General features: G+C 38.3%; 1 protein-coding gene and 1 long non-coding RNA gene across 16 annotated transcripts in view; both read left to right on the top strand.

Moving 5' to 3' along the window:
• The window catches only part of LOC116565009, a 24655-nt gene extending 16073 nt beyond the window's left edge, over window positions 1–8582 (top strand). The window contains exon 3 of the long non-coding RNA XR_004275202.1: window positions 6241–8582. This is a non-coding gene — a long non-coding RNA (uncharacterized LOC116565009). The remainder of the gene's footprint in view (window positions 1–6240) is intronic.
• LPP (LIM domain containing preferred translocation partner in lipoma) overlaps window positions 1–15870 on the top strand; it is a 733292-nt gene that overhangs the window by 288257 nt on the left and 429165 nt on the right. The gene's annotated exons all lie outside the window — the stretch shown is intronic.

The following is a 15870-nucleotide window of genomic DNA, read 5'->3' as shown; positions in this document are numbered from 1 at the left end:
CCTGGGCAACAAGAGTGAAACTCCATCTCAGAAAAAAAAAAAAAAAATTAATATGGTGTTTTACATTCATGGTACACACAGTCTACTTTATTTGATCCTCAGAACTCTTGAATATGTATATGGCAAGAGTTACTCTTTCCATTTTATAGATTACTAAAATGAAGTACCTAGAGGTAATGTCACCCAGTACTACTGATTATAATGTTGTGGTGCCATACCAGAATAACAAGGCTCCTGACTTCTGGCCCAAGGGAGATAAGGTAGATCATGTTAAGGTCATGGTTGACATACAATTGACATTATCAGTTTTAGTACATTTTATTTTACATGAAGAAACTGAGGCTAAAAGAAATGGAGCTACTGCTAGTACTTAGGAGTTCAACACCAGAACCAGATCTTTGATTCCCAGATTTTACACTTCCTAGATTCTGTGTCTAATCATCTCAATGGACTGTGCAGGTATTACTTGAGAAAGATGTTTGCGTTTCATAAATAACTCCTGTTTATTTTTAATATTTTCTATGTATAAATAATGTTTGTGTAAGCATATGTTTACTTAGGACCCAATATTTGTTCCATACTGTTAATTGCCTTGGGAAAAAAGGAAAGCAAAAATGTAAGGCCTGGCATTTCTATGCAAAAGGCTAAAAAGTGCTTTAGGTGAGATTTAAAAAATAGAAAACCAATTAGAAAATAATTAAGTGCATAACACTAAGCCCAGACTTTAACTGCAGTAGGAATTTTGGAAAAGAATATATATTTTAAGGCCTACATGGGCAAAATTGGATTTTATTTTATTTTGTTTTATTTTTTGAGACAGAGTTTTACTCTGTCGCCCAGGCTGGAATGCAGTGTTGTGATCTCAGCTCACTGTAACCTCTGCCTCCTGGGTTCAAGCAATTCTTTTGCCTCAGCCTCCCGAGTAGCTGGGGCTACAGGCATGTGCCACCACGCCTGGCTAATTTTTGTATTTTTAGTAGAGATGGGGTTTCACCATATTGGCCAGGGTGGTCTTGAACTCCTGACCTTATGGTCCACCTGCCTCAACCTCCCAATGTGCTGGGATTACAGGCATGAGCCACCACTCCTGGCCTGATTTTATTTTATTTTATTTTATTTGTTTTTAAGATGGAGTCTCGCTGTTGCCCAGGCTGGAGTGCAGTGGTGCAATCTTGGCTCCCTGCAACCTCTGCCTCCCTGGTTCAAGCGATTCTCCTGCCTCAGCCTCCTGAGTAGCTGGGACTATTGCCGCCAGCCACCACACCCAGCTAATTTTTGTATTTTTAGTAGAGGTGGGGTTTCACCATATTGGCCAGGCTGGTCTTGAACTCCTGACCTTGTGATCCACCCACCTTGGCCTCCCAAAGTGCTGGGATTACAGGCACGAGCCACCGTGCCCAACCAAGTAGATGGGTTTTTTAATTTATGTAGGTATAGATTGGCTGGGGTGGAGGATGGCGAGTGGGATGGTGAGCAGACAAAATGGGGGTGGGGTGTAGTGTGGCATGGACAGCTTGAATGGAGACATGTGACTCCGATGGGGGGAAGGACATGAGGTGCCTAGAGCAACAGGTTTCACAGGTGGAGTAGGGATGATCCAGGGGATCAGAGAGGAAAAGAGTAAAGATTCTGCCAACCTTTCAGCCTGGAGCCGAGGGCCACAGTGTGAGTTAAAGATGTAAAGTCCTTGGAGTTAAGAACCATATCTTATTTAGCCATTTATACAGCTGCTTACCATAGCAATCATTAGAAATTAAGATGATGATATTTGATGTGAGCAACTTTCCTAAATAACACTTGATGCTGCTGATAAATGAGACTTAGGTAGGGTGCTTTTTCTGTAGGATTCAGGCCTAAATGGATCTAGGAGGATGCTAGAGCTTCCGTTCCAAAATACGTGCATTTGAATGATATGCTAAGTAATGCCTTGTGTATCCTTCAAGAGGAAAAGTTCCTGCTATTAGGATAATTTGATATGCACTTGATGTTTTCTAATATGTTTCAATCAAATAAATCCTTCTTGGAGTTTTTTGTTCTTTGTGGACTGTAGGTAAATTTAAAGGTATTCCATACATTTAAATATGTATATAAATTACTTTATAAGAACAAGAAAACATATTTGTTTAAAAAATAAGCCTACAATTCGGTCTCTCTAACACATCAACTCCATTTTCTCTATACTCTTAGTCTTTGCCAATATATGTCTATAGTTTTCACAATATGTAACTAAAGATAGACATAATTTTGCATTTTTTCCCCTTAATGCTACAGATTAAGAATTCCCCACCATCATATGTAGCAATGGAATTATGGTTCTTGAAGTAGGCATCCCATAATTTATTGAACTATTGCCATATTACTGGTCATGTGTGTTGCTTTTAGTGTTTTTATGTTAGAGAACATAATGAAGGTCTTCGTGGATATGTCTTTTTGAGAAGGTAGACATGTTGAAGAAATTGAGAGCATATTATTGCTAGCCTCTATGAATTGGTACTTACTATGCCATCCCTTTAATTAAATTCCATTCTGCGGTAAGTGTGATAGTTATGCCCAAGTACTTGGGGGCCAAAAGGACATTTGTAACCAGTTAAGTTGGAAGATATTTATTTGTATGAGGTGGGTAGGGGTAGGATGGACAGGCTATTTTTCTTAGTCACACCCACGAATTTCAATAGGCAATGGAGATAAATCCACTTTGGCCCAATATCCTTTGGGGCTGGATCGTGCCGTTTCATTGTGGTTAGGATGGCTAAGCATGGTGTTGGATCATAACTGAGCACAGACAGAGGTCGGTTAGAATGCATGGCCAGTCACAGCTGTGTAGCTGGGGAACTGATTATATTCCTGTGACTAACAAAAAAGCCCAATCTTAGAGTCACTGCGGTAATTATAATGAGGATAATAGAAAACACTTTAAAGTGTTAACTGTGTTCCAGACACTATTCCAAGTATGCACACACACGTGCGCACACGCACGCGCACACACACACACACACACACACACACACGCTCATTTAATCCTCATAATATTATGAGGTAGTGCTATTATTAACATCCACTTTCTGGATGAGGAAACTGAGGCCCCAACCAGTGAAATAACTTGCTCTGAGTCACATGTTAAGTAGTTAGTACCCAGGCAACCTGGCCCCAGAGCTTACTTGCACATGTAGTGACTACTCTGTTCTGCCCGTTTATGAGGTGATTAAACTATGAAGCCAGACCTGGCATATCTGCAGAATAGGACTAAAATCTCATAGGTTTTTGGACTTATTAGACAGACTTAAGGTTTTTTACACTTCCTTAGGCTATAGAACAGAACTAATCATTTAGTCTTAATGTTGCTATAACCTAAAAAAACGGGAAGAGAATTACGATGGTGAGCAGAGGTTAGGACATTTATTACAGTTGTTACCTCATTTATTTAGTTCTTTGTTTCTAAGAGAATAAGAATCTGGCACATAGCAGGTTCCTATTAAATACCTATTAATTTAAAGTTTAAAACAAGGAATGAATGGATATATGAATCATTGAATGCATATTTCTATTTCTTGGAGGCCTAATCCTGTCTTCAAAACGTTGGCTCAACTGTAATTAGCATAGAGTATGTATGGTGATTCTGCTAGAGCAAAATCTTAGTGTAGGATTGAAGAACTCTGCAAACTGTGAAAATATGCTGGTACGTTAGTTTCAAAATGTATTAGTTTGATTTATTATTGTCATTTTCTGATAAAGAAAGGGGAGTAGTCTCCCCTAAAGTTTGGTGATTAAGTCACCGGACACCTTTTCTATTTTGGTTGTTGTGGTAATTGATGTTTCCTGGAAATTTTCCCCCTGTGCTATTAATAATGTCAAAGGGGGTTACAGCCATGACTCACTCCAGGAAGTCAACCATCACTCGCTTCCTCAATCTCACCAAACAGTCCCATGTACAAAATCAACGACTTCTGCAAATGAGTTACTTTACAGCTCTCAAAAAAGTTCTAGAAAACACAGCTTTTGTGTTTCACTCTGTGCTTCCTGCCATGGCAGGGAGTGAAACAAATGTTCATGTTTTGCTTCTTGGTAGCCTCGAGATAATTGACCAGTTATGTAACTAGTGTACTCTCAGTCAAGAGAAATCCCACTTGCTGTCTAACAAAAGTCCTTCAGCACTCAGATTTGCAAAGTTAAACTATGGGACAGTTCATGAACTCCAGTGGGGTCTATACATCTTAAATGGTATATACCCATCTTTATGTTTCCATATTCATTGTTTTGCTCTCTGTTTAATTAAGTAATGAGAGACACTTTAACTTGTTCAACGTGTAACTCCGTATGTCTTAGTACTGCTGTGCAGTACATACCATCACAGGCACTGAGGATGTAGTACAGATACAGTAGCTGCCCTTTGGAACCTTCCATCCTCGTTATGGTCCACTGTATTACCAAGTTAACCACAGCGAAAGCAAGCTCAGAGAATACGGAGGCTGTGGACTGGTCCTAAAGAAATCGATCGATAACTGACATGTCTAAAGTTGTGCAGGATAAGATTATTCCACTTAATTCTGTAATTTATTTTGTCTGTAATTCATCTCATCTGTGCCTCACCCTCACAAATACCCATAAACACAGAGATGGAACTTAACTGTGCATTTCTTGTGGTACTTAAAATTTTGTACCTTGGATCATCAAAATTTTTGTTCATGTACTATCTCCTCTGCAAGTTCTTTGGTTAGAACCAATGTGTGACACATCTGTGGATCAGAGATGTCTTCCTTTTTACCTTTCCCCTTCCCCAGCCTTCCTAGTCACCTAAGACAGTGCCAGATAAATGACAGCTGATTAATATGTTTGGTAAATGCTGTTTATGATCTTAGAAATGTTAGTGAACTTTGCTGAGTTTCAGTGTCCTCTGTTGTAAAAAAGAGAATAATAGTTTCTACCTCCTAGGTTGCTGTCAAGGTTAAGTATTATATTTAAAGCTTTTTTTTTTTTTTTAAGTAATTACTACTTCGTAAGCACTTACTGATTGTGATCATTAATAAACGATCTCACCGCTACTTATAAAAAAATAGCATTTCCTTCTAGGATTTTCTTGTAGCCTTCCATGATTGATAGAAAAGAGACATGCAGTCTAGGATTTCATATCAACTTTTTAAATATAGGAAACCAGATGTAAATATGCTGCTTCAGTTATTAACATCTCACAATCTCTTATGATTGCTGACAAAACACTAAGTAAAAATTATGCTACTATTTCCCTTAGAGGTCAATTCATGGTCACATTAAAGTCACAGGATTTTTCCTGATACTTATTGCTGGTACCAGTTTTACCATAGGTTATGTTAAATGTAGTGATGCAGTTTGACCTTTGGGGTTTGATTCCAGTCCTTTGTTTATTCTGAGTGTGAACAGAGGAGTCAGGCAGAATGACCTTTACATATCTTTACCGCCTTCTCCCGTCTTCTGCTGGCATAGGAAACTTTGCATAAAGAAGGGCAACAGAGTGACTGCAAAATTGCTGTGATTAAAAAGAAAATTGTAATATAATGAGAAACCCAGTGTACTCTCTCTCTCTCTCCCTCCCTTAATATGTGTGTGTATATGTTTGTGTGTGTATGCCTATGTACATCAGATATTTGGATTGATTTCTTTTTGTGGACAAAAAATGTTCACTTTTCAAAATGTATTTATACTATGCTATCATTGAATTCTTACATATCAACCCTTTGTGGCTGACACTGCAGGGATGATGAACTCCATTTTATACAGATGGGGAAGTTTTGTCTCAACAACTACTGTGCTGTAGATCAAGGACTGATTTCAGATTTTCAAAGTCTGACAGCAGTAATCTTTCACCATGCTCTGTGTGTATGCGTACGTATGTGTTTATCAGAATATATTAGAAGATAATTTGCAAGCAGGGGTTGGTTAAAGTTGAATGTTTCCGTATTCTTTTGTAGTGTTGCTTACGTTTTAAATAAAAATAAAACTGCAGAGGATGTGCAGTTGTCATCATCTAGAGGCCTTCGGATTCCTCTTCTTATTTATTTCATAGTTCCCTCTATTTTCTAATTACTAGTCCCTGGAAGGTACAGTGTCAGAGTTGAAAGGATATTCTCAAATTCCCATAAAGTTTTCCACTGCAATACTCATTACAGCTTCTAATTGCATATGTGTGTAATAAGAACACATAACTTCCTCCCAGACTCATCTGCCTACTCTGCAGGGGCAACACTGTATCTTAGGGGTCTAACCTAGGTGCTTAGCAATAACTATTGAATGAATGAACGAAAAAATGAGCAAGTGAATTTAACACAACTTTTAAAATCCAGAATGTCAGTACTAAAAGGAGACTTTTAAGTAGTACTGGAATTCAACTTAATGAAGTGTTGCTACATACTTCCTCTTTTCTGATCACTGATACCTGATATTTAGATAGTGAATGGCTTGTTGCAAACACTGACATTGTTCACATAGTAACGTGATAGATTGGTGGCCTAGGCAGCAACATACTTTCTATAATCTGTAGCATGAAGTCAAGTGAGGAGTAACGATGGTATTTCCTGAAGCAGCTTTCTTTTGCTTTTCTGTTTAGATTATGGTGTGGCCATGGGTTTCGTTCGTACCATCACTGTGAAGAATTTTCGAAACTTAAGAATCAAACTCTGTTTATACGTTTTTCATATAAGCCCTTAATTACAGTCACTCCTTGGGCCTAATGTTTTTGCAGTTACATGTCAGATTGAGGTATTTCGTCCTGAGAATGTCAGCTGGCTCTATGAAGAAGCGGAGCAGATGTCTGCACAACCCAGAGGAGCGCTGATTTGAGTCCAGGAGTCTTTTTGTTTAAGAACACATTAAAAGTGTTTGTGTGTCTATTTGTAAAACCGCTGGGACATGATAAAAAGCACTCTAAGACATAAAAATTGTTCTTCTGTTTTGAAAGGCAGGATAGAGGCATATGGACAAGTTGTGATCTTTTCTCTTGCAACTTGATTTTCATTACTTGAACTTTGTCTTCTATGCTTTTATTACCAACACTTATACACAAAGGTACATATAATATTTGCAAAAAGGAGGATAAACTGTTTTCAGACTGGGGTCTGTTAAGTGTTTATTTACCACAATCTACAACAACAAAAATGACAATTCCTGCTTGTCACTGAAAATAATGTGAGTGAAATGAAAGGATGGAAGCAAGTTCTTGCCGGCATAGCTGAAGTTTGATATCAGATTATAGAGTGAAAACGTATTGGCTTGGTTTTGAGGCCTGACTTCGTCAATTGAAGGCCCTGTGGCGTGGGAGAGAGATATTTGATCCTGTTGAACCTCAGTTTCTCCATTTATCAAATAGAGATGGAAAGTATTGGCCTGCACGTATTTCTCCTTCAAATGACATATTTTGTAGATAGAAGTGTATTGTAAGTTGTGTGTGCTTAACAAACATGAAGGTCTGTTATGATCTCACTTTCTGGGTAAGGAGAAAACAGTGGGATGAGTTTTGTGTCCCTTTCTTTGTGGTTTTGACTCCAGCAGCTTCTGAATTTCTTTTGCTGACGTTCCTAATTAGCAACGCCGAATATCTTGTTGTATCAATCCTCCCCAGCCCTTAAGATGGAAACAAGTATTCCAGTTATCGTTATACCATGTGCCGGGCAGGAAAGAATTGTATTGCCATCAGAATCTCAATTTATCAATCTCAGTGACTTAAAATTTTGAATTTGCAAGCTTAATATTATTCATTAACAAAGTATTTGTCATGTTATAGCTTTCCTCCAGGGAACAAAAGGAAATGGCACACACTAGCTCTTCTAACAAACTCTCATTCAGCAAAGGATGGTGTGCCCTTAATTTTGTCAGCATGTGTATAAAGAATGTAATTTTAATAGAGATGCTTCACTTTGCAAATATAGTGCATAATTTTCAAGTACGTCTTTGAATCTGCCTCAGACCTGCTCAGAAGCTGTGTTTTCCCTCTCTTCATTAAATTGTTCCAACCTGGAAATTTTCTCTTTAGAATTCAGATATTTTTCACTTCTTGGGAAGGGAATAACTAAGTAATTTCAATGCTTTACACTACAAGGATGATGTATTTTTGTTCTGCACAGCATTGATGTGGTTGAGCTGTATTCTTTTTCTAATAATGTAAATAATATAGGTCTGTAAGGGTTTGTATCATTGCATGTATATGTTAAGAGAATAAGAGGTATAAAAGTAAATTTTGAGGAATTATAAGTATGAACCAGACAGTCTTTTACCTTTAGCTCTGCCTTTAAATCTTGAACTTAAAGCAAAAAGTTATGCCCATCTCTTTGATTGCATATTAAATAGGAAAATAAAACTAGATTGTTCTCAGGATCTTTTAAAAGAAAAGATATAAGCATGGATTTATTATAGAAAGTGAAAAAGGACCCTAGAAGAAAACCTAGGCAATACCATTTGGGACATAGGCGTGGGCGACGATTTCATGATTAAACACCAGAAGCAATGGGAACAAAAGCCAAAATTGGCAAATGGGATCTAATTCAACTAAAGAGCCTCTGCACAGCAAAAGAAACTATCATCAGAGTGAACAGGCAACCTACAGAATGGGAAAAAATTTTGCAATCTATTCATCTGACAAAGGGCTACTATGCAAAATCTATAAGGAACGTAAGTAAATTTACAAAACAAACAAACAAACAAAAAACAAAAAAAACAAACCCTTCAAAAAGTGGGTGAAGCATATGAACAGACAGTGCTCAAAAGAAGACATTTATGCAGCCAACAAACATTTGAAAAAAAGCTCATCATCACTGGTCATTAGAGAAATTCGAATCGAAATCACAATGAGATACCATCTCACGCCAGTTAGAATTGTGATCATTAAAAAGTCAGGAAACAACAGATGCTGGAGAGGATATGGAGGAATGGGAATGCTTTTACACTGTGGGTGGGAGTGTGAATTAGTTCAACCATTGCAGAAGACAGTGTGGCAATTCCTCAAGGATATACAACCAGAAATACTGTTTGACCCAGCAATCCCATTACTGGGAATATACCCAAAAGATTATAAATCATTCTACTATAAAGACACATGCACATGTATGTTTATTGCAGCACTGTTCACAGTAGCAAATACTTGAAACTAACCCAAATGCCCATCAATGATAGATTGGATAAAGCAAATGTGGCACATATATACCATGGAATACTATGCAGCCATACAAAAAGACAGATGATTTCATGTCCTTTGCAGGGACATGGATGAAGCTGGAAACCATCATTCTCAGTAAACCAACACAGGAGCAGAAAACCAAACACTGCATGTTCTAACTCTTAAGTAGAAATTGAACAATGATAACACATGGACACAGGGAGGGGAACATCACACACCAGGGCCTGTCAAGGTGTAGGAGGGTAAGGGAGGGATAGCATTAGGAGAGATACCTAATGCAGATGAGGGGTCGATGGGTGCAGCAAACCACCATGGCACGTGTATACCTATGTAACAACCCTACATGTTCTGCACATGTATCCTAGAACTTAAAGTATAATAAAAAAAAGTAAAGAATAATAAAAAAATTTAAAAAGACATTGATTCATTCATTTGTTCATTTATTTAAGCAATGTTTGAGAACCCATCATGTGCCAGGTGTTGTTTTAGGATCAGGAATAAGCAATAATCGAAGTATTTGCTCTCCTGATAGATTATAAACAAATAAATGTATAATAGCTCAAGTTGTGAAAATCACAAGCACACAGAGACATATCCCCAACATACGCAGCAGGGTAAGGAGATAAAGAATTCCTGGTCATTTCTCGTAATATAGAACAGGTGTAATGATTTCCTATCAGTTTCATTATTGTAAAGGTCTTTCTTCTTAGCATAAATTATTTTATTTGCTTCTTCCATATTCTATTTAACAGGGAGGGGAAGTTTTCTGCCACTTTTGCACCTACTGTTTTTCTTTTTCAGTAAGAGCTTTCTCATAGTCTGCTTGAAGGCAGCGGTCTTGCCACATGTGTTTTATGCATAATAATTTCAGGAGAGTCTTGTCCACAATGCTTGGTTGATTATGGCTTGTGGGACGCCACTTAAATGACCAGAAACAGCTCTTTTTAGTAAACACACTGGTGTTGTCCATCATTTTTAGTAAGCATGTGAGCCCAGCTTCATTTTGTCACTCCGGTCTCACACAGCCTGTAAGAATGAGTGAAAGTAGCAGGTGGTGTTTGACTTTCAGTTTTTCTGAAATGTGTCTTTTTCTGCCACTTTCCAGACTCTGTGCCAGTCAAGCTGTCAGGGTCAAAACATCATGAAATTGACCATAGAATATCTCAGCCTTTTCTTTGAAAAGGGGCATTGTAACCTGTTGGTTACTGATGACATTTAACTTCTCTGTCTTCAGTTTCCGAAGTGACTGGATTTACAATGCGGTCAAAAAGCTTCTATGGGTTCTTAGTTTTCTTTGTTTTTATTTATTTGTAAACAATCTACCTTTCTAAACTCATTTCTCCAAGTTTCCTTAATTTTTCACGGACTGATTAAAATGGTTTGCTCATTCCAAAGCTTGTCAGCTTCTCTTTGTGGCATTGCCCTCTTTGCTGCTCTGCAAGTTCCCCCTCAGCTCCTGCCTTCTTCAAAAACCCTTTGGTTTCTAACATTTTTCAACATGGCAATGGAGTGAGTTGTGGGAATAATTGGAAGTGATTGCTTTCATGGCTTTCTTTTGCCTTTTCTCCATGTCCTTTTTAGCTCTAAGTCTCATTACTAAGCTTTCTAGAAATGTGGATTCTATTATAGAACTTCTGTTTTTCTCATTTTTGTAGTTGCTTTCTCAAGAGCAGGTGCTGGTGACCACAGTACAAGAGAGAGAGGAGTTGTCTCTCCATTAGCAGTTGGCTTAATTAAGGAGGTTTTTGATGTGTATGGGCTTCAAAAAGTCTGACATGTGAGTTGTGGCCTGCATGGTTTAACTCTTTGATTCCTTTGGATAGAGAACCTTAGAAAGCCTTGAGAAAAACCTCAGAGATCATCTATTATGCAATCAATGTTGGCTTTACCTGGAGGAAGCTTTTACAAAATACAAATGCCAGGGCTTCAGCATCCAGAGACTCTGATTTCATTGTTTTGCAGTGGGTCTGTACATCAGTGATTTATAGAAGTTTCCCATATGATTTTGTGAAACCAGGGTTGAAAAGCACTAGATTTTACACGGAGTATATAAGGTCTGAAGCAAAAGTGACTGTCAACAGGGCACAGTGGCTCACGTCTGTAATCTCAGCACTATGGGAGGCCAAAGTGGGTGGATCACCTGAGGTCATGAGTTCAAGACCAGCCTGGCCAACATGGTGAAACCCTTTCTGTACTAAAACATACAAAAATTAGCTGGACGTGGAGGTGTGCGCCTGTAATCCCAGCCGCTCTGGAGGCTGAGACAGGAGAATCACTTAAAATCCGAGAGGCAGAGATTGCAGTGAGCCAAGATCATACCACTCCACTCCACCCTGAGTGACGGAGCAAGACTCTGTGTTGGAAGCAAAAAAAAAAAAAAAAAAAAAAAAAAAAAAAAGTGACTCTCCAGGCTTCCATAGCAGTATGGCTATAGAGTAGGGACATGAACATGTGTCTCCTCGTTTACAGTCAGTACTATTTCTATTTCATTTACTACCATTTACTCTCACTTGATTGTGTCAAATTCTCTACTGTGGTACTGGAGAGCAGAGTGTATTTCTGAGCCTGAACCACACAGGAGAGCAGGTGGGAGACTGTTCGTTTTCAAACTATTCAACATTATCAATGGGTTGAATTTGTAAGCTGTCACCTTAAAATGTAGAGAATTTTTATAACAGGGTCTATATTGAATTCTAAAAAGAGGGTCATAGATTTGGATCTTTAGGTCTCTGTAATTCAAAATGTGGGATGTTAATTAGGACTATTTTGTTACGTCTTAAAACAATTGTACTTGTTGGCAGATGTGCTGGGTTCACGTTACGATTTTGCATTTACGAGGTTTGGGAATGTGGACAAACTCCCTTTTAAGTTTTCTTTCACCCTGTCTTTATAATGGAGATAATATTCTCATTTCTTTAAGTTGTTAGGAAGGTTACCTCAGATGAATCGTGCAAAAGATAACACATGATGGCTACTTAATAAATGTTAATTGATTTTGAAGTATGATAAGTTAATCTAACATTTACTGTAGCAACCAAGGAGCTACATATGGAGACCAATCAGAAAGATGATGTTTGTCAGTTTTGCCTGGGACATTCAGTCAGACTTGAGTAGGAGGCTGTGGACACCTCTCACCTACTGAAATTTGTGTGGCATGTGCTACAAATGAGAGGAACCACTTGAGCCTGTATCTGCTGCAAATGCTGGTCCTCTCCCAACCAACACTTGTAAAGAAAATGCATTTTGCACTATTAGTATATCTGAGGCTTTTATGTTCACAAAAATCTTAGTGAGTTCTTGAGACATGCTTTTCTGAAAACCCTTGGAATTCACCTGGTTTAGAATTAGAAACATGTCTTTTTGAACTGTATCCTACCTTCTTAAGTCTTTTGCCTTATGTGGCAACACAGAGCAACTCTGATAATTTTTTTTCCACTTGAGAGCCTTTCTTAGTCAAATGTTATACTAAGATGGCAAAAAATAGAAAATAACACGCTAGTCGAGCTTGGTTTATTGTGTGTTAGGAAATTGAAAAGACACTGGAAGCAACCACAATAGCTCTGAAGTCCTTGGAACCAGGAGTTTTGAAGCTTTTACTTTATTGCCTGTCTATTCACAGGATTCCATGAATATTTCTGCTCATTCTCCTTTATGTATACCAGATCCACTAGGCTGAGTTAAATATAAGACCCCAAACATGGTCAGTTCTTATTAATATTCCTTGAAGAGGCTTTCTCTTGTTTTGGATTGACTTTCTATTTTTTTTTTTTTTTTTGCCTCATCCGTTCTTTTTATTCCACTTTCCCTTCCACATCATAGAATCCTAATGGGCTTGGAATAGCCCTTATAAATGCATGAACTTTTAGAAATATATACTATTATTTTAATTTCCACAATAATCATGCTTAACATTTATCAGCCACATCCCATATGCTAGGTTCTCTTTCAAGTTCTTTAGGTATAATAACTATAATAATCCTCACAACAAACTACATGAGACAGGAACTGTTATCTAGTGTGCTTTATAGATTAGAAAACTGAGACATAAAGAAAGCAACTTTTCTAAGGTCACATAGCTGGTACGTCAGTAGCTGAGCCAAGATTTAAAATCAGGCAATCTGATGTACATCTCACTCTTGGCTCCTTTGTCTTTGTGCCTTTAGATCATGGTATGACTGTGGTCACAGAGAGGCATACTGGCTATTCAGCAGGGTTTGTGAGTGGGGCAAAAAAATCTCTTGAAAATATGGTGTTGCCAAGGAAGGCCATTTTACCGATATTACTTAAAGATCTTCCTTTCATTCCTTCATGTTTTTTGGTATTTATTGTGTGACAACCACATTGTAGAAACTTTTGTAGGTGCTTGGGAACAAAATTGTGAACAAAGTAGACATGGCCTTTGGTTTCTTTGGAACCTTTAGTCTGAAGGATGGGCATTAATCAAAATACTCGAGCAGACATTTAATTATAAACCATCATGAGTGCTACGAAGGGAAAGGAGAAGAACTCTGGTATATAATAGGGGTAGAAGATCTGTTTATGCTTATTTGATGCAAGTGTCTTTTGGGGATGCTGCAAGACAGAAAATTTAGAGAATAAGGTAAAGTGGCCAGAGGCATATTCAGACAGAGAGAATAATGTGTGCAGGGATCCAGAAGCAAGAGGGAATGTGACATCTTCAAGGGATGGTGAAACCGGAGTTGTTTTGAGGACTTTTATTCATTTATTCAACATATTTTTTATTGAGTGCTTACTTTGGTCTAGGATATGTCAGTGAACAAGATAGAACACTAGGAGATGTATAAGATGTGGCTGGAAAAATAGGTAAGGGGCTCGCACTATTTTACACTCATCTCCCTTGGTTTGTTTTTTTCCAAAGAGAAACAGCCATGCTTACAATCTGATTTCAGATTCTTTTAACCTTCTGTTTGCCTTTCTCTGAAGGTGCTGCAGTTTGACACCTTCTTTAAGAGGGGCTAGCAGAACTAAGTATAACATTTTTTAGGCTTCCCATCAAGAAGAAATGTATTGTTAACCTTAATTGGGTTTCCTTACCGTTATCAGCGAGTATCCCTCCATATCTTTCTCTTTCACTAGCTGAGCATTATATTATGTGTTATTCAAGGGCAGATAGTCTGTGAAGAATTACTTTAAAAACTGACAGCGTGTGGACTCCGAGCATGTTTTCTGGCCAACTGACCACTACCACCTCTTGTTTCCCCAGAAATGCCTCACTTGCTACATGATAAATCAGGCTATTGTTGACTCATTCAGTATTGTCAACTAAGATGCTCAACAATGCCTTAAGAATGTTTTATTGTTGCTGTTGTTGTTGAGGGATGATAGAGCCTTCTTCTCATTTAAGTGACATGTATTGAAAAGGAAAAATGACAAATAGAAAGGTCCTAGGACAATTTCCTCTACTCCTGGCTTCCAGACCTTAGAACTCAATGGTTTCCGCTCAGCACTTCTGCCTCCTAACCTTAAAGCCTTGAGAGAAGAATGACTGGTGTGGAGGGGATACTTGTTTACCCGCTTCTGCTTAATTTTTGAGGAATGAAGCGGCCATATCTTATAGAGAAAACAGTTCACATCATGGGACTGAGACTACAGCCTGTTTTTTTCTTGTCTTGTTTCAATGCAGTTATTCTGTATCCTGTGAAGAACCTCTGTTTTGTCACATTGTATTCCCTTGTTAAATCTTTTGTATTTCTTTTTAATACTTATTTAGCCCTGATGCTGTTTCTTTCTTTATTCTAAGTTTCAGATCCACCTCGTAAGTTGTCAGCCCACATAGTTAAACATCAGCATGGTTCTTACCTGTGTGAAATAGCCTGCAGTCCGTAGATTGTAGCTGTTTGAGATCCCTTCTTAGGTGGACCAACCTCTCCTGGGTTCTGTGGCTTTATCTCTTGCTCTTTCTCCTGCATGTTTGTGATACTTCCTGCCAATGTCATTTCTCTTTGACTCTTTTTTTCTTCCTTCCTTAGGTTTTGGAATTCATACTCATTCTAATCCCCCATCTTTGCCAACCATGGTATCACGCCCCCTTGATTCCGTGTCTTCAGGCTAGATGCTTAATGGACTCTGGAAGCCCTTAGCTCTAGGACTGGGGCTTTTTTGTTTGAGACAGGGTCTCACTCCGATCACTCAGGCTGGAGTGCAGACCTGGGGTTTCTAAACACTCTTCACCTACTGCTCAGCTCTTTATATGATAGTGGCCTGATCCTATCCATGGACAATAACAATCTTGTGATCACAATGCGTGTGGGAATAAGTCCCAATCCAGCCAGGAAACACTGATCCCTTGCCGACGGGGATCTGCTTTTCTCACTTCAGCACCAGTTGCTTCCCTTTACAAGCTCTTTGCTGGCCAGATTAGACCATGTGCTAATGCTCTGAAGACACACCATGCTTTCCTTCCTCTGTGTCTTTGCTTGAGTGGTTCTCTCAGTCTAGAATACACTTTAAATATTTCTACTTCCACAAATCTATTCTATAGTATTTATCAAAATAGTACCTTCCCTATTAAGCCCCCCCTGAATCTTTAGCTGAAAGTTATTTTGATTTCCTCTGAGTTTCTGTTACATTTTGTGGGTACTTCTGTTACGCTTCTTCGCATTCTGCAGATAAGGAGATGGGACTTTGTTTAAACAACTCTGGGCCACAAATATAGCATGTAGAACTGTGGAGACTCTAACTCCCATTTTTTTTTTTTTTTTGAGACGGAG

Source organism: Sapajus apella, unplaced genomic scaffold (genome assembly GCF_009761245.1).
Source record: "Sapajus apella isolate SASKATOON/1434 unplaced genomic scaffold, GSC_monkey_1.0 scaffold38, whole genome shotgun sequence".
Classification (NCBI taxonomy): Eukaryota; Metazoa; Chordata; class Mammalia; order Primates; family Cebidae; genus Sapajus; species Sapajus apella.
The sequence above is the reverse complement of the archived record's forward strand: the minus strand, read 5'-3'. Positions and strand labels throughout refer to the sequence as shown.